Below are 26,654 nucleotides of genomic sequence, written 5' to 3'. Positions count from 1 at the left end.
TTCAGGTGTTGAGTTGGGTGTAGCAGGGGTCCAAATGTGTCAAGCATGGGAAGTTTTAAGATTTTTTTTAGTTGTTGATGAACCTTTATTTTATTTATTTATACGTGGTGCTGAGAATGGGATCCAGTGCCTCATGCGGGCCAGGCCAGCGCTCTACGGCTGAGCCCCAGCTCCAGCCCCATGGGAATCAACGTGCTATCAGATATGTTTAAAAACAAAACAAAAAAAACTTCTATTGAGTTAAAAACAATAATGACTTCCAAGGCTATTTAACTATCTTACAAAAGAGTGTTAATAGTTGGTTTGTTAGGAACAACTTGAAAAAAATGAGTGGAGTTAGGATAAATGGGAAGCTGTCTTATTTCTCATCACTGGGGAAGCTTGTTGCTTTTCAATACAACTGCTACCTAAACTCACTTAATTTCTTAAAACAAACCCTGCTGTGAACCTGGAAGCCTTCAGCCGGCTCATCGGCAGGTAATCAGGCCTACCTGCAAACAGCCTGTTGTGTGCGAGCGCCTTTCACGGCCGGCGTTCCCAGGAGGGCAGGATTTGCCAGGGGTCGTCCAGTTCTAAAGGTTGACGGCCTGGGAACTGGAAGGCGGCCAGCCGGGCCTCCCGACGGCTTTCCTGGTAGGTAACGGATGGCCTTCTGCTCCAGCTCTGCTGGGACGCAGGACTCTCTACTGCCACAGGTAGGCGCTGCCCAGGTGAGCAGCCCTGGTGTTTGCCACGGGAGTGGCGAGTGGGACCTTGCTTAGTTGACCTGCAGAGCTCCTCCGAGGGACAGAGCCCTTGGCGCTCCTTCCCTCTCATCCTGGTCTCCGTGGCTGTGCCTGGGTCTTGTTGTGACCGCCTGTCAGTCTTTTTTTGCCCTGAGCTGCTGCCTGCCCTCTGTCCCCAGGGGAACAATAGCCCTGGCCACTGTTGGGTGGCCAGCCGTGCCAGGCCTAGGGGTGTGGGGCAACTTTCAGTCCAGCCGCTTCTCTCCCTGTTCTCTGGGGTGGCTCGCCCGGGCTCTGCTTTCTTGGAAAACAACAGTGAACTTTGTTCGACCAGAGTGCTGTTTCCCAGACTCTGATGTTTGTTCTCGGGCCCTCCTCCCTCCAGCTGCTCCCAAGTGCTGACCACTTCCTGTGCACACTGCGGACTGCTTTCGCTGTTCCAGCTCTTCTTGGAAGACAGCCACGTGGGCCCAGGCAGATGGAGCACAAGCCCGGCCGCGGGTGGCCTTGGCCTGCAGGGTCCGACTCTGCCACCAGGGCGCGGGGACTGAGGCGGCGTGTGGGCCTGACGCAGGGTGGGCAGTGAGGCTCCTGAAGCCCCGTGGCTTTGCCAGCCTTACACCTCTGGGTGCCTAGCGTGCTTGCGGGAACCAACTGAATAGAGACAGGCGATGCAGGGAGAGGCGGACATTGGGAGCCCTGGGCCCTGCGCCTCCTCTGACTTGGCACCCCCTTGCCCCTCCCACTTCTGTGCTCTTGGCCCCCACCAGGACCTTGCATCCCTGACCTCTCCCTGGGCCTGGGCCCTTAGGCCTTTCCGGATTTCTGGATCTTGGGGTGAGCCCTTCCTTGGCTTCCTGACCCTCTTTTGCTTCTGTTACCCAACATGCCACACCCCAAATCTAGCTGATGGTGTGGCTGATTGAGTGGCTGTGGCCGCTGGATCCACAGCAGCCCCGCTGGTGCACCCAGGTTTCTCAACCCCACCAACTTCATCTGGGACGTAGAGTGGGTTTTGATTGGCCTGAAGAATGTTTAAAATCATTTGATTTAGTTATTGATATTTAAGAATAGGAGATCATAAGACAAATTTAGATTTTTTTGGCTCAACTTGCAAAGCTGGAGAGCCAGCAGGGTGAGGTCTTTGCTCGATCTTGAGCAGCCATTGGCCAGAACCAAGAGCTGGCCTGCCCCATGGCTCTCGGTGGACTGCCACATCCCTACAACGGCAGGACGTGTCTGCCTGCACTCAGAGACTGAGAGTTAGCTGCCACCGACCAAGTGGCTTGTCGGCCCCTCACTCCTGAGCCCCTCGTTCAGGAAGTGCCTGCTGGACTCTGCTGGGCATTTTAGGGGGCCCTGGTTCAGTGGAGCTTCTCAGCAATCACTCCCAGTCTCTAGTGGACTCCAGCCTACCATGCTGCTCACTGAGTCACTGAAAATCTTGTGGAGGCCCGTAAGCCCTCCAGAAGGCCTGGCCTCCTCCATTGTTGGAAAGGTGGAGACCACACGAGGTGTGTCCCCATGCCTCAACCTCCTTCCCTTCCTACTCTGGCTCTCTGCTTTTCTTCCTCCCTCCCTCTCTCTGCCCTCTTTCTGCATTTTTCCGTCATCATGTTTTAAAGTATAAAATAAAATGCACTGTGGAAAAGCGTGGAAGACCAGGCTGTCCAGCTCAGTGACTTACCAGGAAGTCAGTGCTGTGGGGGTCATTACCAGCCAGCTGCCCTTAGTGTGTGCACTCTGGGTTCCCTGGCCTCCTACCCCCGGGGGGGGGCAGTACCTAGATCTCATGGTGAAATGTCCTAAATTTTCTTTATCATTTTATCATCAAAATGTGTACATGAAGGTTTATTGCAGCTTTCTTCATAATTGCTAAAACTGGAAGGCACTGATACCCCAGCAGTAGGAGAATGAGTAAGAAGACCGAGGTCCCCCCAGACAATGAACACCACTCACAGCCAAGGGAAATGAACTACCAAGCCACGAAAAGACGGGGGCGCCGTGGTGCACACCTGTAATCCCAGTTATCTGGAAGGCCAGAGGCAGGAGGGTCGCAAGTTCAAGGCCAGCCTGGGAAACCTATAGATACCCTGTCTCAAAATAAGAAAGTGCCAGGGATGTAGCTCAGTGATAGAGTGCATGGCTAGCATGCACGAGGCCCTGGGTTCAATCCCCAGCACCATCACCACCATGAAAACAGAAAGATGTGGAGGACCTGCAAATGCATACTGCCAAGTGAAGGAAACCGATCTGAAAAGGTGCCAAACTACGTGACATTTTGGAAAAGACAGACTCTGGAGACAGTAAATGGATTGGTGGTTTCCAGGTTAATAGAAGCCAGGAGGGAGGATTCTTTGGGCAGTGGAGCTACTCCGTAGGATGCTGTGGCCGTCCACCGAATTTCACGTTTGTCAAGCAGAGTGTGCAACACAGGAGGGAACCTAGGGGACTGTGGGCTGAGCTGGTGTCCAGTGTGGAGCACCAGCCATGGCGAACGCAGGCCCTGGTGGGAGGTGAGGGCAAGAGGAGGGTGTGCGGGTCAGGTGGGAGCTAGGTGGGCAGGCTCTGCTACCTTCCACCTCACTGGGAACCTAAAACTGCTTCAAAAACAGACTCGTACGAAGGGGAAAACTCACGTCCTTCAGTGCTGCAGTTCCGCTCTGCCATTGACCACTTCCTGTAAATGCGACTGTACTGCCTTCGCCCACTGTGGAGTCCACCCAGGTCGTGATCCCTGGAAAGGACTGCGTTTTCAAACCTGGCACAACCTGCTCTTCTGCTCCTGATGGACTCTGGGGCTGTGTCCAGGCAAGGCCACTAGGAATGCTGCCGCCGCCAACATCCTTGGGCTGTGTACCCGTGCCTGCGAGCACTTCCAGGGTGATGCTTCCAAGTCTGGAATTTTCTATGTGGAAAAGTCTTAAATGATCAGTGCAACTTACTTAATAGTTATTGAATCATATTTTTCTATGTCATTTTTTAATGAATTTTATTTTTTAAGGATTTACCATGTATCTAAGTTTTCAAATTATTGGTGTAGACCATTCCTAGTATCTTCCTGTGATCTTTAATAAAGGTGGGTTCTGTTGCAACGTCTCTTTAGGTGTCTGACACTGATGATTTTTATCTTTTTCCCCTTCATCCATGTTGCTAGGAGTTTTTGAAAATAAATTTTACTACTCTTTCCAAAAAATCCAACTTTTGGTTTTGTTCATATCTCCTGTTCATTTTCTATATTATTAAATTCTATATTTATCTTTCTTCTTTTTCTTTGGGTTCAGTTTTCTGTACTTTTTCTAGCTCTTTGAGATGGCTGCTTAGTTCATTGATCTTAAACCTTTCTTATAATCTAGCATATGCGATTAAAATTATAGTCGCCTCAGCAGTAGACTTGTTCCACAACTTTTATATTTAATGTTTTCACTATTATTCCATTAAAATATGTTTACCTTTTCATTTTGATTTTTCATGGGTTATTTAGCAGAATTTTTGGATTTTCAAATACATGAAAGTTTTCTAATCACTTCTTACATGAAAGTTTTCTAATCATTTTTTGTCATCAATTTCTAGCTTACTTATAATGTATTTCAAATATATTTTGTATCATTTCAGTTATTTGATATTCACCAAGATAGGCTTTATGACTCAACAGATGGTTGATTTTTGAAATGGTTCTCTCTGTGCTGAAACTGAACATTTGGTTAGTAGTTGTGAGCTCAGTGTTTTGTAGAGGTCCACTGGGTCATGGTTGCTGATTGTGTGTTCTGAGTCTTCTCTATCTACTGATTTGTCTGCCTATTATGTTAGGCAATTGAAAGAGGTGAGTTAATTCTCTTATTGTCACCATGAATTTATCATCATGTAGATGTGCTGTTTATTGCTTTATGTATTTTGAAGCATATATAATTTTATAATGTCGTAACTGAGAAATTGGAACTTTTATTACTGAGAAATGCTCTTCTTTATCTCTAATTTTTTTTTTTTTTTGCTTTAAGTTCCATTTTGACTGATAATTTATATAGGTATTCCGATTTTCTTTGGATTAGCATAATATATATTTTCCCCTACCTTTGATTTAGTTATTGACATTTAAGAACAGGAGATCACAAGACAAATTTAGATTTTTTTTTTTGAGACAGGATCTTGCAATGTTGCCCAGGCTGACCTCAAATTCCTGGGCTCAGGGGATCCTCCTCCTGCCTCAGCCTCCCAAGTAGCTGGGACTACAGGTGTGTGCCACCACATCCAGCTCTATACTTGCTTTTTTAAAAAATGTATTTCTTTCTCGTGTCTCTCACTTTCCAACTGGGACTATTTTCCTTGGTCTTGAAAAACAGTCTTCCCTGTAGTGTGAGTGATAAATCTGCTGAGTTGGGGTTTTGTACATTGCTTTAAATCATTTTCATTCTTGAAGAACTGGGGGGGCATGAGATTTCAGGTTGACAGTCACTTACTTTCAGCATGTTAAGACTTTCCCGTTATCTTCTAGATGTAACTGTTTGAGAAACCAGCTGTCAGTCTGCTTGTGGCTCCTGTGACCACAAGCTGCCTCTTCTCTTACTTAAGATGTTTCCCTTCGCTCTCATTTTCTGCAATTTTACTCTGATGTGCACTCTGATTTAAAAGTCACCGACGACCCGGCAGCTGCCCATCTGGTGGGACTCTCTCAGTCCCGGCTCTCCTTGTCTTTGGTGGAGTTCATCACGGCTGTGTCCTGTGCTGCTTTCTCTGGAACTCTCTCCTCGCTTCGCTCGGCTTTCCGAGCCTCCTGCCTGCCCGTTTGTTCCCACCTTCTGTCCCTCTCTCCTGAGTCCTAAAGGTGGAGTTCCTGCTTCCGGGTGCTCTTCTTTCTTCTTCTCGCTGCTCCTCCTTCGAGATCCCCTGCTTTTGTTAATTGGTGGCTTCCGCGGCTCTTTTTGTATGCGGATACCCAGATCTAAATATCTGGCTCAGGCCTCTTGCCAGGGTCTCAGTTTTGCATTTCTGAATGACTGCTGGCTTTTTCTGTCCGCATGACCTTCGAGGCCTTCAGAAGACATTTTTGAAGGTTGAGCTCTCACTTTTTGTCCGCAGATTTCCTTCTCATCGCCCATGCCTGCTAATGTCATGACCACGTCCCTGCTCCCCTTTCTTCCCTCCTGGCCAAGCGCCTGCCTTTGATCTCCTCTCGTTCAAATCCCAAAAGGCTTTGAAGGGCTGATTCAAGGCGTCCTCTTTAAGAAAACCTTTGAGTCCTGTTTTTTTAAAAAAAGTGTGGATTTCAGCAGTGACAGACGTGGTTCAAATGGAGGCTCTGTCACTGTGACTCTGTAGAAGGTGTTCGAACACTGTGAACCTGGGTTTTTCGTGCATAAAGTGGCAGCACACGTGGCCAAGCCATGGGCGCATTGATAAGGCTGAATGAGTGATTTGTGAATGTGTCCCATTTATTTTGCCGGTCTGTAAGCTCCTCGGGTGAGGTTTAGTTTTGATTAGTCTGCACGTCCCCGGGTGGGTGCTGCATTAGTGGTGAGCAAATGAATGAATGACACTGCCCAGCTTGCCAAGCGGCATGTGCTGATGTCGGCGTATCATTCCCTTTAGGTGAGTGTCACCTGATTTAGGCACCACCTCAGGACATCCGATTTCGTCTCCTCCAGTTGGCTTGATATCAGGTGGTTGCTAAGATGGGAAGTGACCCTGGCCCCAGACCCACCCACCCACTGTTTGCTTTTGCTTTCCCACGTGCCAGAGGCTTCAATGATCGCCCAGGGGGTTTCATGTGTAGACAACTGCCCTGGGCTAGAAGGTTCACACCTTCTAGTCCTATCACCTCTTTTGGATTTTGCTTAATTTATCCAGAAAATTGCTCCATCTCTTCACTTCTCTCTCTTTCTCTGTTTTTTTTTTTTTTTTTTTTTTTTGTATTGGGGATTGAACCCAGGGACACTTTGCCTCTGAGCCACATCCCCCGCCCTTCTAATTTTTTTTTTTTTTTTTTTTTTTTTTGAGACAGGATCTTATTAAGTTGCTCCGGTCCTCCCTAAATTGCTGAGGCTGGCTTTGAACTTGCAGGCCTCCTGCCTCAGCCTCCTGAGTGGCTGGGATTTCAGGTGCTCCTTGGGCCTAAGCACCTAATCATTGAAACCCACAGCATACAGGCGGCCATCTGTTCGTGCCGCCACTCATTTTTCCACCGAACCTTCTTTCTTCCTCCTTGGTCTTAAAAGCAGGTGAGTCTGGCTGCAGTTGTCCTGAAACACCAGCCCGCAGCAGGGAAGTGGCCCTTTTCCAAGAGTGGGTCAGGCCCAATGCACCTGTCCACTGAGGTGGACGCGCCGAGCACTCGTCTCCCTCTTGGGCTATCAGAGACAGCCGGGTACCTTCTGCAGGTGCCCCAGCAATTTGGATATTCATTTTCTGCTCTCAGCTGAGTATGGGCCACCTGGCCATAGCTTGGCTCACCCACTTTTAGTTCCCCTGGCAGATGGCGTCTGGCAGCCACAGAATGTGAGCTCTTTTCCTCCTCCCCTCTCCTCACTAGGAGGAGTAAAAGGAGGTGAGGCTAGGTGTGGGCGTGCACAGTGGCCAGCGGTGTGGAATTCCTGGGAAGAGGCTCAGAACAAAGTTTTCCCTCAAGGCTTGTGCGGCAGGCTGGACAATTGCCCCCAAGTCCTTGAAACCTGTAGGTATTACTGCCAAATGCCCCCACCCCATTCATATTTTGAAATCCTAAGTCCTCAAGGTGACGATGTCAGGAGATGGGAGGAAGTGAGGCAGAGCCTCTCCTGAAAGAGACCTGGAGAGCTGCCTTCCTACCAGGGGAGGACAGAGCAAGAGAGCGCCATCTGGAACCAGGAAGCAGGCCTTCAGCAGAACCAAACCTTCCTGCACCTTGATCTTGGCTTCCAGCCTCCAAGACTGTGAGAAGTGAATTTCTGTTGCTGATAAGCCCCCCAGTTTATGAGTTTGTTAAAGGATGAAGCCCTTTAGCCTGTTTGGATAAAAAGGCTTTTACAGATATGATTAACTTAATACTCTTCAGATGGGAGACAATTCTGGATTTTCTGGGTCCATAAACGCCATCGCAGGTACACTCATCAAAGAAAATAGAGGGGGCATCACATGGCCAGTAACACTGTTGCCAAGACAGGTTCTAGGTTGCGTTTCCAGGGACGAGGCCATCAAGAGCCGCTGCTCCTGCCACCAACAGAAAGCTGGCCACTCACCTTCAAAGCTGCCCGACACCTCTTCTGGTCTGCCGGACACCCCCAAAGTGGATGCCTCAGCCCCACCTCTCTCCCCACTGAGCCGGGTCTAAATTCAGATCTTCCGTGACGGCCCATCACTTGAGGAATTTAAGTTGCAGCTGGGACTTTGGCTGCAGGGGAGTCTGGGAAATGTGATGTTTGGTGTTCTGGCTTCTGCACCATGGATGGGCGGCTTCCCATGGCGATGGGTGTTGGTGTCCAGATGCCACGATGTTGAGCCCACCAACCACGTGCCCTAACACGCACGCTTACTATGCGCAAAGCAGCGCTCTGAGCAAAACAGGACAGGGCCCCTCACGGGAGGGGCTGAGCTTCTCCCAAGAGTCGCGGCAAGTCCACGACAAGCGAGGTCCTTTCAGACGGTGTCACACCGAAGACAAGGTCGTGCAATGCGGTAATGGTGGGGCGGTGGCGGCTGAATCCAGAATGGTCAGAAAGGGTCCGCTGGTGAGCCATCTCTTGTGTCAAAGTGGCAGCCACGAGGAGGGCCAGAGCTGGTGCTTCAGGAGCAGGGGACAGAGGTGCACGGCCCAGCAGGAGTCCCTGGCCTGCTCCAGGAGAGAAGGAAGCCGGAGGGAGGGAGACGGGGCCACGGTGGGGCCGGTGTGAGGTCCCAGGACTTTATAGGACTCTGGATGGTCCTCTTGTTGCAACAGGAAGTCACTAGGAAGTTTGTTTTGTTTTAAATCTGAGAGAAATCATTTATTTTCAGAAAAGGCAAACTCCTGCAGTTGTATCTACGATGAGAGACCGTTCAACCAAAATAATGAGTTTTAAAAAACTTGTTTATGCTGAGGTATGACAGTTTACACAATCTGATTCTTAGCCTTTTTGTTTTTATTATTATTTATTTATCAAACAACTCTCTGAGGCATAAAGCAAATATATTTATTTGCCAGATGCATTGAATGGGGCAATCATATGAACTGTTGTGCTTTCGTTTCTGGACTTACCCTGGGGTCAGGACTCAGTTAACCCATCTCCAGTTGAAAATGCCCTAAGAGAAACAAGCAGTAACACACCTCACCTGCTCTGTGCGCGGCCTAGCAACAGAACCAGGAGCACTGTGGCTCACCCTCGAGGTTCAGAGGCCCACTGGGAGCTCACTCTGCTCCCAGCATCTCGATAGCACTGGTCCAGGAAAAGCTCAGAATTCAAAATGTGAATTGTGGCTTCTCCTGAATACATACCACCCTGGCACCATTGTAAGGTTGTCTCCCCGAAAGTTGGGGATCATGTCTTCGTGTGGCGCCCTCCTGGGGACTGGCGACCGGGAAGTCTTAGGCAGGGAAGCCACAGTGAGGTGGATGGTGCCCTCCAGACTCCCATCCACTGGGAGCCTCAGCATGCGCCCTCATCTGGAAACGGAGTCTTTGTGGATGCAGTTAAGGTAAGGACGGAGATAAGGTCATCCTGGTTAGGGTGGGCTCTGAATCCCTGGAGAGGGTCCTCATGAGAGAGAGAAAAGAACACGCGGAGTCACACAGAGGAGGTGACCTGATCATGGAGGCAGAGGAGGAAGCAATATGTCTGTAAGCCAGGAACACCCAGGGAGCCCTGGGGTCGTCATTCCCCGGGGGTCTCCAGAAGGAGTCAACCTGGCTGATGCCTGGATTCTGGACTTCCTGCCTCCTGAGGATAAGCTGCTTTTTCGTACCACCTGGTTTGGGGCACTTCCTGAATGTAGGAGTGGTGTGATCCGATTAGTGCTGCAGAAAGATCATTCAGGCTGTGTCCAGAGGTGAACTCCAGAGGCCAAGCCCAGGGCAGCAGGCAGGGGTTACAGTGGTCCAGGTCTCAGATGAAGTGGCTCAGATGCCGCAGTAGTGGCAGGTGATGAGATGCTCTGGGGTCCAAGGTGTGCTGGGAGGTAGAGCTTGGCTTTACCCCTGGGGTGGATGTGGTGGGAAGGCTCTGGATCGGGCTTGCGGTCTACACATCTGTCACGATTTGTGGGGCTGCCGCTTGGGGACCTGAGCTGGGAGGGAGAATGATGGCTTGCTTGTGCCAAGTTAGAGATGCCGTTTGGAGGTGCCAAGTCAGGCAGTTGGGCTGTACCTGTCGAGGGTTTTAGGGAGAAGTAGGCACAGGGAGTAGGCACATGGGAAAGTCACCTGCACGTGGGTGATAGTTGTTGAGGCTACAGGAGAGAATGGATATGGAAGAGGGAACAGGCGATGTCAGCATCCAGGGACTAGAATGAAAGCCAGAGATCCAGTGGAGGCAGAAACTGAGAGAGCACGGGAAGGGGTGGGAGAAAAACCAGGTGCAGGAGGATCACGTATGTCACCTGCAGCAGGGGTTTCCAGAAGGGAGGGATCAAGTGTGAATGAGATGAAGACAGTGTCAGCTGGGCTCCTGGTGGCTGTTGGAGACCTAAGCAGGGACGAGGGGCCACAAATATTTGGATCAGCAGGAAGAGAGACTGGGGGAAGAGGGCGGGGATGGCCATCTCCGCAGCTCTTGGGAGAAGTCTCCCACTGGAAGGAAGCCTAGAAACGGCTTGGTTGCTGGAGATGGGGTGGGATCTGGGGAGAACAGGGCTGTGGCAGGTGAGGTGTCCTTGAGGAGCTGGTGTGGACTCTGGAGTGAGTGGGGCCATCTCCCGCTGTATCCAGGGAAGTCAGAGTGTATGCTGTGGTCAGCTGAGGAGGCCAGGGATGGGGCCCCCACGGTGAGGGCGTGACACCCTTTGGCCCCTGGGAAGGTGCCCCCAGCTTCAGACACATTTGTTTTGAAGATGTCTCTTTGTTGAGGGTCAAGGACCCCTGCATGCCTTTCTTCCACCACCACCCACCCTTGGGATTCTGCAGGGCATGGGGAGTCTTTCTGTCTAACCCTTCAAAGACCAGGGGCCTGATGGCATACCTGTCCCTGGGATGATAGGCTCCTTCTTGCTGCTACTCTTTGAAATAAAGCTACCAACAGAGCCCTTTCCAGGCCTCTCATCAGAGTCCACGGGCACCTCACTCTGCACTTTTGGGGGGCCCCTCAGAATTCCCTCTTGCCCCAGTATCCTTACAGGGTCTCTCCCAGTGACTGAGTTTTCTCACACGAATTTTTCCTAAGAAAGAGAGAGAAAAACACAACCTAAGTTTAACCCTAACTAATATAATGATTTGGTTTGCTCACTTTTAAAAAAGTTTTATAATTTTTCTTAGGAGTCGTCTTTTTCTCCACATTTTTATTGATATGTTATAGTTGTACATAATAGGGGGATTTGTTGTTACCATTAGTACATGCACACAATATTTTTACTTTATAGAGCATTTTTTTCTGGAGTATGCATAGTCCCCTAGTCCCACAAAATATCCCGTCCCCCACAACCCCATACCGTGGAAACAGTTTTGGACATCTTGCATATTAAAGGTTCAAAAAGTCCTGCAACTAAAAACCCATTTATCTCTGCCTTATCCAGAGTTTCTCAAACATTCTTGACTCCCAAACAATGCCTGCCAGAATATTTTTTGAGAAATTTCTGCTTATATAGCCATTTCACCAAGAAATAGAGTCATTTTCATTTACCACCTGATCCAAAGGGCCTTTAAAAATATTTTTAGTCATTTTACAAATAATCTGAAGTAAGAATGAAAGGAGAGTGAAAAACAGCTCTACTAGGAATTTTGACACTAGAATTGAAACAAAGTTCAGTTTTCTATTCTGTCTTTTCCTGGATTTGAAGGCGCACAAGCCTAAGTGGGCCAGGCTCTGAGTGCAAATCAGCTGCCCATCAGCTGTCCCGAGTCTGGAACGCCCACATGTAAATACTGACTCAGCCTTCCAGTAATCTCTAGTGGGCCCTCGCTTCTGCCTCTCCAGGTACCTGAACTGTGAAAGCATGTGGGAGTCATTTGAAGTCTTCCATAACATAGTTTTCTTGACAGGAAGACAGTCATCTTTGCTTCATAATTGCAAAGCATTTTCATTTTTAGGTCTATAAACACCGATTAAGATCATCAACCCACTGTGACTTGTTTCCTTCCAGTCCCCTTTGTATGCACACCTGCCTTCAACCTTTGCTACAAAACATATCAAGTAGATTTCAGGGTGTACGTGTCATAAGAGGAAGAAATACCCCACGTGCCCATTCAGCAAACGGCATGGTCCAGGCTCTGGACAAAGATCGGCATGACACAGCCCTTCGAGTTGGATGACCAGCACTGTACTTGCTTCAGCTCCACAGAAATTTATTATTCACCTGGCGGATTTTGAGTTGGAAAAACTCCGCAAGTCACGTGTGGGTTTCTGGTCTGAGATTACCCTATGTGATCGATTTCACCACCGTCACTGGAGGCCAGACACCTGCTGTCTCCTTGAGCCCAGCTGGTTTATCTAAGATTTGTGAAACAGCCTCCTTTATTTTTTCTCTTTGTCCTTATAAACTGAAAGTAAAAAATTCAGAATTTCCAACTGTGCTCAACGCAAGCTAAGAGCCGGCTCGAGGGATGGGATCTTGCACTCCTTCGTAAAGGGAAGGGCTCGCTCTTGAGGCGAGTGCCTGGCTCTCTTCTCCCGCCACTCCACTGCCTCACTGTTTCTTTGAGAATGATTTGCAGTAGTTCATGAATACTAACGAAATAGCAAGAACATTTCAAGATATAGGTAAAATAAGGACCCTAAGCTTAGAGTGGCGGCCCACGCCTGTAATCCCAGTGGCTCAGGAGTCGGAAGCAGGAGGATCACAAGTTCAAAGCCAGCCTCAGCAACTTTGTGAGGCCCTGTATCAAAAAATAAAATAAAATAAAATAAACTAGACCTGGGGGTCTATTAAAATAAAATAAAATAGACCTTGCTCAGTGGTTAAGTGTCTCTGGGTTCAATTCCTGGTACCCAAACAAATAAGCAAACAAACAAAAAAAACCCTTAAGATCCTTAAATGTAGCTCAGATATATAAAAGGGTCTAATGGATTCACGTAGTGGTTGCAACATTCTAATAAGAAAAGTTAGTGATTATTTCCTTTTTCTTTGGGAAATTTCTGGGGAAGAGTAGAAGTCAAATCATATTCGTCCTTACAAAATAGATTGAACTACTCAAAAAGAAACCTCAAAACTGAACAAGGATCTGATGGGTCTCAGTGACAGCGAGCTTCCTTCCACATTTCGATTAACATGTAATCTCTTGAAGTTTCCTATGAATGACAAAATGCTTTCCCTTTTTTGAGTGCTCCAAGAAAAAGAAGTGGTTTTTCATAAACATCATATAGATCAGCATCTCTTTTAGCTTTGTACTGAAGGTTGGTCTTGTGCAATCTCCTGTTTCTCTTTCCATACGTGACGCATTCTGCCACTTGGATTCGGGATGCATTACATAAGACAAGCTTGGTTCACAGTGAATAAAGAAAAAAGGCAAAATGCTTTGATTTTAGTTCCTAAATATACATCTATGTGGTATGTTTTATGTTGTAACACAAGAAATTGGCAAAACTGTTTTTATTTTCCTGAGATTTGGAATGCTTACGTTTCGCACTTACGCTAATCTATTTTTATAATTTTTGATGTTTTCTTTCTAATGGACAAGATAAGACAGGAGATTTCAGCTGTTCTTTTCGTAATACATTTGCAGTATCTGTTTTTTTTCCCCCCCGCTGAGTAAAAACCCACCAATATATGCCTGTTTTCTTTTAGCTGGCAGTTGAAGTCCCAGAAGTCAGTCTGGAGAGGGGATCACAGCGTCTTCACCATCTCGTGCTTCCTGCTGGGTTCTGGGTTTCTTGCTCCTGTCTTCTTGTCCTCAGCCACACTCCGCTGAGGATGCAAAACAAACCAGAGGGCAGAGAACAAAACAACGCCAGTCAGACACAGGCAGGTCCACAGAGGGCCCCTGGGGGTGTGTGGGTGAGTCACGAGCATGCCCCCTGTCCCTCACACAGTAGAACCTTCTCCAGCAGTTCCCTGTGGCAGGGAGAAGTTTGAAATAACCATCCTATTTACCGAGTTAAAAATAGAAGTGGCTGCAACATGTTCTTTGCTTTTTCAGGGATCCAAACCCCTGGGCTGCTTTCGACAGACCTGAGAGAATCACTGGTTGGGAACGTGGGTCTGACTCAGCGATGGGGGCCTGGCCTTGGAGCTGGCGTGCGAGGGAGACACAGAACTCGTCTTTCTTCCAGGCTCCTTAGTGTAGACTCCTTGCTCACCACCGCCTTCCCAGTTTCTGTTGTCCCAAAGGAAGTTCAGTTTCTAAGACCACAACGCCACTTACGTGCACTCACCTCGGCTTGGGGTCAGTGCTGACGTGGGAGGCGGCCTGGCAGGCTCGGGTCCTGACCCTGCGTTGCACCTCCCTGGCTTCCGGGCTGGAGGCTGACTTCCATGCCCCACCCTCTGGGGGCGCTGCAGGCTCCTGGGCTCTGAGCCCCTGACAGGCTGAGAAGTGGCAGAGGGGGACACCGTGTGAGGCGGCTGCTGCTGGCCTGGCGCCCTCAGGGTCCAGGGCCAGTGGGTGTGCACCTTGGGTCCTCTCCTGGGGTCAGCCAGGCCTGTGTGGACCCATGCCCGCGGTTTCCACTGACCGGGGCTGTGGATCCCATGACGGGGAAGGCAGAGCCCTTCCCTCCACTCGGGCTCCTAGGAAGACCTGGCGTGTGCCCAAATCAGCACTGGTGCCACATCACTTCCCGCCTCCCGGGCCCCGCGTGCCTTTCCGGTTTGCTGCACCCGGACCTGGCTGCTAGCAACCGTGGAAAGGCTGAGGTGCTCTTGGAGGCCACAGTCTCCGCAGGGCCACGTCACCCCTGGTAGGAATGAATGTCCAGGGAAAGCCCAGCAGGGAGACGGAGAGGGATCCTTACCACACGCTCGCCCTCATGACGTGACTCTCATTCCAAAGGCAGTCAGGGGTCTGCAGGCTGCAGCCCCAGCTCCCTTGTTGTCGTGAGCATGGTGGCCAGAGGGCTATCAGCAGGTCAGTTGGGCAGGGAGGGCTGCGGAGGTGTTGCTCCAGCAGGCTGCAGGGAGCCATGGCCACGGCGGGGTTGGCGCCTCCCACCTGGTACACCTGGGCCGTTTCTGGGTTGGCACAGACACTTGGCCCTCACTTCCATAGGAAGCTACACGTGGAGGAGCAGGGTAGGCACTGGCCAGGACAGCCTGGGGAGGACCGTGACCCTACTGCAAGCTCTGGGGTCGAGTGGCATGAGGGCCATGGCCAGGCCTGCAAGAGCCTGGTGAGGATCACCTGCCAGGGACCTGAGGGTATAGGGACCCCCTGGCCCAACACCCCAGAAGGCAAAGGCTGAGTCCCACGGGTCTCCCAAGCTTTCTGTCTCCACTGGCCCTATTAAAGGAGGGAGAGTCAGTTCTGGCTGCTGTGACGAAGTGCTGGAGACTGGGTGGCTTGCACGACAGACACTTAGTTCTCACAGATCTGGAGGCTGGGTGTCCAAGGCCAGGAGGCCAGCAGGGCTGGGTGCTGTGAAGGACCTTTCTTGGGATGTAGGTGGCGCCTTCTCGCCGAGTCCTCTCATGGTGAAGGTGAGCAGGGTTCGTTTTTAGAAGGCACTGGTCCTATTTTAGGGTCCCACCCTTGTGACCTGACTCCTTCCCAAAGACCTCACCTCCTAATACCATCACGTTGGGTGAGGCCAGGGTTTCAACATAGGAATTTTGGGGTGACACAAACATTCGGTCCATAGTAGAAGGGATGCCCTAAGACCCCGTTCTGCATTTCACTCAATTCTCATGGAAACCCTGCCAGCAGAGGAGGAACTGGCTCAGAGAGGTGAAGATGCTGCCTGGTGGGCCAGCGGCCACGGCGAGTTGGAGTGCCCCCCTAGGGTGGTGCAGATGTCGTGCCCCATCCCCTCCCAGGGCCAGGGAGCAACCTCCTCTGGGAGAACTGGGACTCCTTTCTAGCTGGAGCGGCCAAGATCAGCAACTGCTGTGACCAGGACTCTGTAGGGCAGTGCATTGGGATGGGGGTCCCGAGAGAAGACTTTGCTCGTCCTGTTCAGGATTCTTCTCTCCCTTTACTCGGCCATAGGAAGGTCGAGAATGAAGAAGCAACATCCTGCCCTCTTCGTTCTCAGGGAACCAGACAAGAGCCACTTCTTCCAGGAAGTCGTCCCGCTTCTTACGCCCTTTGTGCCGGCTCGCCCTGCTACCCTCCTGTGAGACGTGGCAGCCCCTCTTACGCTGCCTCCCTACCAACAAGCAGGGGCCCCAAGTGCCCTTGTGTGTCCCAGGTTGGTGGCCTGGGTCAGGCCCTGTTGGTTAGGAGGGCACATGTACTACGACGGAGCTGTGTGGATGTGGCAGAGCAGCCGGGGCTAGAGCAGCAGGGCCTAGAGCAGCAGGGGCTCCAGCAACGCGTGCGCATGTGGCCTGGGGCCCCGGGGGCTGGCTCTGGGCTGGTTGTGGAGGTGCCTCCCCGAAGGAAGAAATCTCGGGTGGCCAGTGATATTCTGAGTGTCAGCCCTTCCTGCTCCGCCCATCCTGACCTGGGGTTCCTGGGACTTCCTGGTGCTTCCACCAGGGCACAAGGGGACAGCTGGGGGAACATTCCTGATTCTCCGTGCATTCCTCAGTTCCTGCCCACTGGTGATCCCTCATCTGCTCTGGGGTGGGTAAATAACTCTTCTCTGTCACCATTTGACGACCCCCGAGTTTCAGGGCATAAACCACCGCTCCAGATTGGCCCTTGGTGTGCGAGTTTCATCCTTTGGAATTCTGGGAGAAATCTCTCTCCATACAGCCTGGTTTTGCAAATCAAAAGACCTTTGGCTCTTTTCAGACGGCTTCAGCTGGAGACAGACAAATCCACACAGAGCTTGCTGTGTTCGGTGTGTGGGAAGCAATCCTGTCCCCTGAACAGCAGGGACCAGGCAGGTTGGCAGTCCTTGTCTTAGGGGCCACCGTTCATCTCAGACTTCATAAACATGCTATGACTACGCTGACAATCACCTGAGCGGTGGCGATTTGGGGAAGGGGAGACTGTTCTGAGTTTGCGAATGAGCCGGTGTGGAGGCCTGGGCAGTGGGTGTGGGGAGTCCAGGAAGCAGCCACCTCCTCCTGCCTCAGACTACCGCCCTGCTATGAAATGCAGGGAGCACTAGGATTTCCGGAGGGCAGAGATGGCCCCTGGGGAGTGCTGTCAGGAGGTGGGCCTAGAATTGCGGAGAGGAGGTGCTGACCAGGCTGCCTGCAGAGAGAAGCATTTCCACGTGCAATCAGGGGGACTGAAGGGGTGAGACAAAGGTGTTCACAGAGTGACCAGGGCCAGTCTGATGGCTGAGGCTTTGGGTTGGAGCATGAGAAAGAGGAGGTTGGAGAGGTGGCTGGTGGGTGTGGAGTCCTGGGAAGCCGACTGAGGGGAGGGCTGGGGTGTGGTGCTGGGCTCCAGGAGGAGGGAGCCACATTCCAGAGGGAAGCTGGGGCAGGTGGAGATGAGGTGCCAGAGGACAGGGGCAGATGCTGGGACGGAGGCCGTCCTGGGTCGGGACCAACATGGTGGACTGCGGAGGGCAGGCGGAGGAGGAGGTCCGAGGGGTGGCCTCCTGCAGGGGAATCACCATGTCTAGAACTGATCCTTGAAGGTGTCCACGAAGCTCCAGGTCTGCTGGTGGGAAGCCGACCAGACTTCAACAGGAGTGGGGAAGCCTGGAGGGGTCCCTGTCGGGCAGCACTGGTGGCGCTGCAGGGCGACCCTGTGGGAGGGGAGCTGCAGGGGATGGCCTCTGGGAGGGACCTGGCGGGGGCGGAGCAGTGGCCCCGGGGGAAAGCCCAGGGGGAGGCCACCCTGCCCCTGCACTGAAGCGTCTCTGCGGAGCTGGTCCTAGGCCGGGAGCTGCACCTGGGTGGCGGGCTGGGGATTTCTCCTTGTTCCGCCCGCCGATTTCAGTTTTGAAAAGAGTTTTCATGAAAACAGTCAGTGCGATGGAAACCGAAAGCCCTCTCCAGGTAGCAAAGTGGGAGCCAGCGCCCCAAAGCACTGGCCTTCTGCATTCCTCTCAGGACTCAGAGGGGTCTTGACACCACCCCCATCCTCCCCTGACACGGTCCCCAGGCCTACTGGCCAGTAGACGGGCCCTGAACCTGGCTGGAGATTTCCCATGTGGCTCCAGGGGTTTATAGTTCCCCCTTCCCCTTCCCCTCCTCCTCCCCTCCTCCCTCCTTCCCTCCCCCTCCCCTCCCCCTTTGTTCTAATCAGTTGCATACAATGGTAGACAGTAGAATGCATTTTGACACATCATACATAACTGGAGATCAGGATTTACATTTCTGTCATCACAGACTCATAAACAAGTGCTCTCAGGACGCTGAATTTTCAGGGTGCACCCCAGCTGCCGTTGCGTGTCTGGGCTGGAGAATAAAGATGGCTGGGCAGGTGGGCAGTGATATGATGCCCCCTGCACAAGATCTCTTCCAACTAAATGAATAGGTTATTCCAGAAACTCCAGAGGCGAGGGAGAGGCTCGGAGCGCCGTGGCCGTGTGCTCGGAGGTCCCCCTCTCCCAAGCAACTGACCCCGCTCCTCCGGGGACCATGACAGCACCAGCCCTGGACACAGCAAGCTCTGTCCCCGAGCGCTTCTGGCGGCCAGAAGGAACTCTGTTTCCTTCGTCTGGCACTTCTGTCAACGGAAAGACCCAGCTTCCCGCCTCCCCGTGAGCGCCTGCTCCCTAGACCACCCTGACGGTTGATTTACGATTTACGGATGGATCACCTTTTCGTAAAGCACACTCACACCCTCAGGACACACACTGGTTAAGAGCTGAGCAAGCTCCGCCAAGCGCTCCCAGAGCCAGGCAGCGCCCCTGGAGTAGCTGGCCCGCACAGGGCCCATAGCAGCAGGAGCCGCAGGCCTGCAGTTGGCAAGGGGAGGTTTGGGTGAGTGCTCACGCAGTTCTCCATGTGAGAGAAGCATTGTAGGGAAAGGCCCTAGGCTGAGGAGCCATGGGCTGGGGCTCTGCACCTTCAGAGAGTGTGTCCTCCTACTTTAGTGACCGTCCAGGGCTGCCCTGTGCAAGCCTCTGTCCTTGGGCTTCTGTTCCCCTGATGATCACTAAGTGTCCAGAGCAGCAGAACAAAAGGACTTTGAGGTCGTCTGGACACACGAAGCTCTCCCTGCCCAGCCAAAGGGTGACATCTCCTCTGGAGGAAGCTGAGGATAAGGTAAGGCCTCATGGTGTGGATGCCACATGTGACATAACACAGGAAGCCAGCCCCACTTCTTGAGAGAGTCCCACAGTGGCTTCTGCCTCTGAGTTGGATTGCATGCCACGAGGACACAGGATGAAGAGCTCTGTGTCCAGGCTGAACCCAGAAATGAGTCCTGGGGGTCTATGCGGAGGTCACTGGTCCTGTTGGACATGTTGCTGCCTCTTCCTGGCTACCAGCTGTGTTTGCCTGGAGGAAAAGGCACACACTAGGTCAGGGAGTGATCCTCACCTCTGGTGAGCCCGACTGCAGTTTCTGGGCCTTGAGGACTCGCCGAAGGGTCCAGCATGGTGCTGATGGTGCACAGGGCAGAGGCCTGACCTCCTGGGGCCCACCACCTGGGGCACGGCATTGGCGCGTCCTCTGTGAAGTCAGTAAGTATTTCCCACCTGTGGGCTGTAGTCTGTCCTAACTGCCTATGTGGTCGCTGTAGCCACAGGTGAATGCCTTGGTGTTCCAATAAAACTTTATGGACAAAGCAGAGGCTGGCTGGATTTGGCCCATTTCTTTTTTGTTTGTTTGTTTGTTTTGGGGTACTGGGGATTGAACTCAGGGGCCCTCAACCACTGAACCCTATCCCCAGTTCTGTTTTGTATTTTATTTAGAGACAGGGCCTCACTGAGTTGCTTAGCACCTCACTTTTGCTGAGGCTGGTTTTGAACTCATGCTCCCCCTGCCTCAACCTTCTGAGCTGCTGGGATGACAGGCGTGTGCCACTGTGCTGGGCTCGGCCCATTTCTTACTGCCCAGATTTTCCCTCTGAGCTCCTGAAGAATAGGAACATATTCTTGCTTTTGTCTTCTTCCTGGAGCCTGGCAGACGGTGCTGACTCACTTTACACCCAAGTTATTCCATGAAGATGCTGGGGCTCCGGCTGTGCTGACAGTTCACACCCCAGCTGCACCCACGGAGATGTGCACACCTTACAACCACCCCCGGGGCATGGGCCCTTTCCCTTCCACTCTGTTGCTTTTCCGCTCCCTCCTTTCCTTCCCTCCTCCCCTTTTCTCCTTCTTTCTCCTCTCCCCTATTTTCCTAAATATTTATTAGGCACTTCATGTATATAGACACAAAGAACTCACTCAAGACCTAAGGCCAGTCTGCAAGGAGCTTCCACGAAGGGAGAAGCACCCTGCCCAGCAGTGCTGAGCTCTGGGTACACGGGCACTGGCCTTGCCTCTGCCAAAGTGGGCAGTGGGCATTAGCTTCCTGCAGCTGCCTCATCCTTGGAGCCGCAGGTTGTTTGAAGCCATTCTGCAAAGGTAGCGAGTGGCCTGACTGATGTTTCCTGGCAGAGGCTGGAACCTGTCCTTTGTTTTGATAAAGTTTTGCTGTTGGAGTTTGTGCAACTGGTTGTGGATGTTTTGAAGCCAGATAGTGGCTAAGTCCTCATGTAGAAAGCAGAGAACTAACAAAGCTAAAGAGGAAATTTAAGACCAAGGGATGGACATGATGCAATTGTCAGATTACAGGGAATAAAATGGTTACATCCCACCTAAAAAAAGTGAAATAAGTAAATAAAAATAAAATAAAGCCAAGGGAAGCAACCAGAGAAGACTGGATCAGAAAATTTGGAAAAACATAACCCAGGGGCAAATTTTGTTTTTTTAGAACAAATTTTCCTGAGAAACCTAAGAGCAGTGTTGGGTGTGTGACGGGTGGCTGTGGGCGGCCCAGCCCACCTGGCCTCCTTCCCACTCTACCTGCTCTGCCCCCAGTGCCGCCCTGGAGCTAGTGTGGACAGGTCACGTGTCTTGTGTGCCCTGTACCTGCTGGAGGACTGCACCTGTCCAGCCCCATCTCATAACGAGGAGACCTCCTGGCTCTCCTGTGAATCCCCATTCTTCCCTCGGCCCTGGCTGGTAGAGAGGCCCCTGGCTCATTCTCCTAACACGTCTTCTGGCCAGTGTATTCTCTGACCTGGGGCTGGGTCCCGAGGCCTCTGGCTCACATAGACCTGATGGGGCCAGCCATGCTCTGGGCTGTGGGCAGGAGAGAGCCCCAGAGGCGTGCACACACTCTTTGGGTATGCAGGCACATGCCAGGTCCCCTAGGAAGTCCTGGTATCACAACCCACCCCTTGCTTAGGTGGAAAGGAAAAAGAACAGGGGTGGGTTAGTGGGCGAGGGGATCCCAGGGAGCTGAGTCTGGAGAGTGAGTGGACTTTTATCCCTTTCAGGGACTGGAGGGTCAAAGTGCAAAAGATACAAAGACTTCATGTCACTGAGTCTCACTAATAAGGCAATGCCTGACCATCTGACTTTGGGTTTGCTCTTGAAAAGAATGTCCTAGCACACCCATACATTGCTGGTGGGGCTGCAAATTGGTGCAGCTACTCTGGAGAGCAGTGTGGAGATTCCTCAGAAAGCTTGGAATGGACCCACCATTTGACCCAGCTATCCTACTCCTCAATTTATACCCAGAGGACTTAAAATCAGCATACTACAGTGATGCAGCCACATCAATGTTTATAGCTGCTCAATTCACAATAGCCAGATTGTGGAACTAACCAAGATGCCCTTCAAGTGATGAATGGATAAAGAAACTGTGGTATATATACACAATGGAATATTATTCAGTCACAAAGAAGAATAAAATTATGGCATTTGCAGGTACCTGGATGGAGCTGGAGAATATCATGCTAAGTGAGATAGGCCAAGCCCAAAAAACCAAAGACCGATTGTTTTCTCTGATAAGTGGATAACGATACATAATGGGGGATGGGGGGATTGGCGGGGAGAAGAGAAGAATGAAGGAACTTTGGATTGTGTAGAAGAACACGGGGCTGGAGGGGGTGGGGGAAGGAAAGATAGGAGAATGAGATGGACAGCAGTACCCTACGTGCATGTGTGATTACATGAATGGTGTGACTCTACATTGTGTACAACCATAGTACCCCATTTGTGTACAATGAATCAAAATGCAGTCTGTAAAAATAAAAATTCAAATAAAAAAAAGAAATTAAGACTGTGGGGGAAAAAAAAAAGAATGTCTTAACCTGGTGGATCCAGGGACTCGGCAAGACGTCAGCATCTGCTCCACCACCTCGGTCTCCTGCCCTCGTTGGATGGTTAGTCACTGGCTGGCAACAGCGAGAGAGTGCTTGAGGCTTCGTGGGCGCTTTGGCGCTCAGTGGTCGTCTCTGTGTCCTGCCACAACCTCGGGCAGGAGCAATGGCGGCTGTGCCCCATACCAGGGGCTCGCCTGCCAGCACCTGCCGCCCGCCTCCGTTCCACGTGGTCACTGTGTCACTCAATGCTCACTGCAGCCCGCAAGGCGACACTGCTGTCGCCCCAGGGGTGGTTATTCACGGGTGCAGGCGTGAGCCAGGGTGTGTGGTCGGAAGCTGGATCAGGCTCCACAGGACTGGGATGGGGGGTCCACGGTCTCAGGGACCCACCTGCCTTCCCAGGCCCCAGAACCGGCAGAGACCACGGGACCCGGCACCTGGGCATCCATGCTGGACTTCTGATGCAGAAGTAGAAGGTGACCGAACCCCTGGCGCTGAAAGGGGATGGTCTCAGGTGGCCCCTGCGGCCACTGCCTTGCTGCCCACAGTGTTGCTCTGTCGGGAAGCCGGTGTCACCTACTCTGGCCCCAACCTGGGAGGGGCTCCCATGAATCCAGGGGTGAAGATCCCCTCCCCAGCTGCTCCGCTTCAGGGGCAGAAGCAGGTAGAGGCCTCTTCCCGGGCCTCTGCAGGGGAGGACGGTGGCTCTGGGCGAGCTCTGGGAGGGTGGAGGTGGTGCGGCAGCAGCAAGGAGAAGGGGCAGACCCTCGGGGGACCTGGCCGGCGGGCAGGCAGGAGCGCCCCTGAAGGCAGAACGGCTGGGGGAGGCGCGAGCCCCTGCCGTCCAGGCCCCAGGAGCAGGGGGGCAGCCATGTTGCTGGGGGCCGTGCAGAGGACACCCCTCCTCCCAGGCCACCTGAGCACCGAGGCACGGGCCACTCCTGACGCTCCTTTCAGACAGGTAGGGCTGGGTTGTCAGACATTTCTCAACCCCAGGAATACGAAATGACAATCTCCCGGAGGCGGGTGGGTGGCTCTGTCTCTTCCTGGTGACGGGGCGTGTGGACAGGGCAGAGGCAGTGATGCCCACAGCTCCGTCCCCACCTTCCGTGAGTGCGCTTACTGCAAGGCCAGGAAGAGAGAGGCTGGCAGGACGGAGCGCTGAGGAGGAGCGTGCCCCCGGGCACCCTGCAGCTGCTCTTCTACTGGGGGTCCGGGTCCAGCTTCAGCGTGAGGGCCTTTGTGTGTGGGGAAACGATCCCAGTAGACTTTTTCAGGGGTTCAAAGTGGCAGAGCTCCCAGGAGGTGAGTGGAAACGGGCTTCTGGTGTGAAGGGTGCTCTGGACCCCGCTTTCAGGTCTGCAGGGCTGCTCCTGGGCCGTGGTGGGAGGACCCAAGCCTGACCCAGGCGGAAGTCCACGCAGGGAGGGGCCTTGGGCGTCCGTGCTGGAGCCCTGCTGGGGTCCTGGGAGTCCTCTGTGGCCTGGGCCCCGTGACGCCTGCCAGGAGGATGAGGGAAACATGCCCAGAGAGAGAGAGTGTGAAGGTGAGGAAGGAGAAGGCAGAGCGCCTGAGATGAGGCTGGGCGGGGCAGAGGGCACAAAGAAGTCTAGTGGCCGGGCAGGCAGGAGATGGGAGGCCAGGGAGGGAGGCCAGCAAGGGAGGCCAGTGGGCTCCAGAACAAAGAGAGTGGAAAGAAGTGTGGGCGGGAAGTGCTCCAGCTCTCAGGTGGGGGAACGCGGCTCCTCTGTAGAGGGACCTGGGGCAGCAACAGGATGTGGAGGGGCGGGCGGAGGAAGGCCTCCTTTCCCTGGGAGGGAACAATGGTCATTCTTCCATTGAAGGCTGACTTGCCCTGAGAGAGGAAGGGCCTGCCAGGAGGGGGAGGGCCAGTCAGGGGACAGGAAGGAAGGGGCCAGAGCCTGCCCCGGCCAGAGGAAGGCACGAGGCCCCTGGAATTTCATTTGCAACTTGATACATGGGTCTCCAGAGCTCCAGGCTGCCAGCGGGCTCCCCAGGGTGTCACCGCTGTGGCTTTCCCAGGAGCCCGGCCTCTGCCCCGTGGCCTCCTCCAGGACCCCAGGTGCCAGCCTCACGAGGGTGCCCAGAGGCTGGCCGGGGCAAGGGTCTCACACGCACCCGCTGTGGTTCTGCGAGACTTCCCACCTAACTCAGGAGGAAGGAGCTTCCAGAAATAATGACGGACGTGGGCCAATGTAATCAGGCCCACATGCCCCTTCCAGGAGGCGCCCGACTCCAGAACAATCAAGGCCGCCCGTTAAGCACCACTCGTTCAGTACAAAGGAAGTGCAGCGTGACGGGTCGCCGGGGGTCCAAGGGAACAGTCCCGAATGTCGGCGTGAACAATGGACAGGACAGAAAAGCCCAACGGTACTCATGCGGGAGGCGGGGCGCGCGAGCAGCCCTGTGGAATCCTGGAGTGCGCAGCCACGGGGCCGGGGCGCTCCCACGGTGGCCGAGAGGTGTGGCCCTCACACTCAGTCTGTGCCCTTGGGGCTGCGCTCTGGGGGCCAAGGGTAGCTGAAAGGAGGGGGTGAAGGAAGGGCTCAGGGACCTCGGGGAAGGCAGGGGTGTCCCTTGTCAAGGACTGAATGTTTGTGACCCCTTCGCCTCCACCCCCCATGTGGCTGTATTTGGAGACAGGGCCTTTGTCATGGTGATCAGGGATAAAGGAGGTCACTAGGGTGAGCCCTGATCAAACAGGACTGGTGCCCTCGTAAGAAGGGACAGGGAGAGCACTGTCCACTAAGCAAGGACACAGGGAGCCTCCCCAGGGCACACAGTGTGCAGTGCTGGCTCAGTCTTGTTCGCACAGGTGGAGGAGCCGGGACACCTGCGCCCTTCTCAGTCCTCACCCTGTCTTTTATGGGTCCCTCACCTGCAGGCTGAAGGGGTGCTTCTGCATGGGCCACGTCCCCTGAGGTGCAGGCGCACCAGCAGGAAAGGCCAGCTCTGGAACCAGGCCTGTTTCATGCAAATGTGACCGCAGGGCATTTACGGGCTGTTTGGAAACAGATGCTCTGTTGGGCTCCTGCGAGGCACCGGCTGCTCCTCTAATGCATCCACTTCAGAGTCTCCTGTGGGGAACGACTGCTCTGTAAGTAGCAGGCACATGAACCAGGCCTGGTGGCCACAGCTGTGATCCCAGTGACTGCGGAGGCTGAGGCAGGAGGAGGGCAAGCTCGAGGCTGGCCCCAGCAACTTAGCGAGACCCTGTCATGAGATAAAAGTTAAAAGGGTGGGTGCAGTTCTTGTGGCTCGCCCTGAAGTCTCCAGTGCTGCAGGACAAGTGGCAGGCACACAGAGTCAGGGAGCCGCTGTGACAGGGCAGCAGCCGGAGACCGCAGGCCCCTCCAGGGTCACCGTGGTACCTGGCCCTGGGGCCTTCTCACTTTCTCTGTTTTACGATCTTCTCCTTTCCCTTCGCCCTCTGCGTTGGAGAGTCGCACCTCCGGGAAGCTGCAGGACCTGCTGGTGGTGCTGCTCCCTTCTCTTTTAGATGCAGACGTCACTTGTGGATTCGCCTGCGCAGCTTGAGGTCCAGCTGTAGGTGTCACAGTCCCCCAGGTGGAAACCAGATGTCCCAGGGCCACCTGGTCCCAGGGCACTCACTTGTCCTGTCTCTTCAGTCTCCTCTCACCTGGGACAATCCATAGCCTGCCTCGGAATTTCACAGCGTTGATTCTGGGACCGGCAAGGATCTTAAGTGGGAAGCAGAGTGACCAGGAGCAAAGGAATGGCAACTGGCCTCGGGGATGTGTGGGGGAGCACAGGTCAGGCTCCGGAGGGGGCTTGGGGCGAGGAGGTAGGCGTGGACCCTGGGAGAGATCAGAGGAGGCCCCTGCTCCTGTCACGGGCTGGGCCTGCGTGTGGCGCTGCAGGTGAGCAGCTGGGGGTGGGGAGGACAAGGCGAGGTGGTGCCCATGGGGACACAGTGACCATGTCTGCCACAGGAGATGTGCTGCCCTCCACAGGGAGCTGCCTGTGCCTGGCCCAGCCCTTGAATGAGGTGAGGAGGAGGTGTGGAGCCCGGAGTGGAGCCCCAGCAGACAGCGGTGTGAGCGCCTTTGAGGGCCGTCGGGACCTCTGCACCGCTGCTTCCTGTGCATGCCTCTGCCTCGGTCTGCGCATGCCCTTGTGCATCTCACAAACTCCTCTGCCCCCCCCGGTTAGGAGCCGGGTAGGGGCAGGAGGGTGGACACAAGCATGCACAGTGCTCCAGGCGAGGCCCTGGCTCTGCCCCCTCGGCACCCCATGCTGCCTTGGGGCTTCTTCACCTCGCCCACCTGTTCCCAGTGTCTCTTCCCTGGGAGCTTCAAGCTTCCCCTGGGAGGACAGACCCCGACTGACGGCGATGTCACTAGGATCTAGCCGGGAGCCTGGCGCAGAGTCCTCATGATTGACAGGAGGAGCGGTGAACCGGCTCTGCTTTCCTAAAGTCACTCAGGTTCTGACTGGAGGTGACTTGCACATTTAGGTTCTTACTT

General features: G+C 53.3%; 1 long non-coding RNA gene across 1 annotated transcript; it reads left to right on the top strand.

Moving 5' to 3' along the window:
• Positions 1-14,865: 14,865 nt before the first annotated feature.
• On the top strand, positions 14,866-16,074 carry LOC306641023. Its single transcript, XR_013757988.1, has 3 exons — positions 14,866-14,991; positions 15,063-15,452; positions 15,961-16,074. It is a non-coding gene; the product is annotated as an uncharacterized lncRNA (long non-coding RNA).
• Positions 16,075-26,654: the final 10,580 nt, after the last annotated feature.

Source organism: Sciurus vulgaris (genome assembly GCF_902686455.1).
Source record: "Sciurus vulgaris genome assembly, chromosome: 12".
In the NCBI taxonomy this organism is placed as follows: Eukaryota; Metazoa; Chordata; class Mammalia; order Rodentia; family Sciuridae; genus Sciurus; species Sciurus vulgaris.
This window is presented reverse-complemented; position numbering and strand designations above follow the sequence as displayed.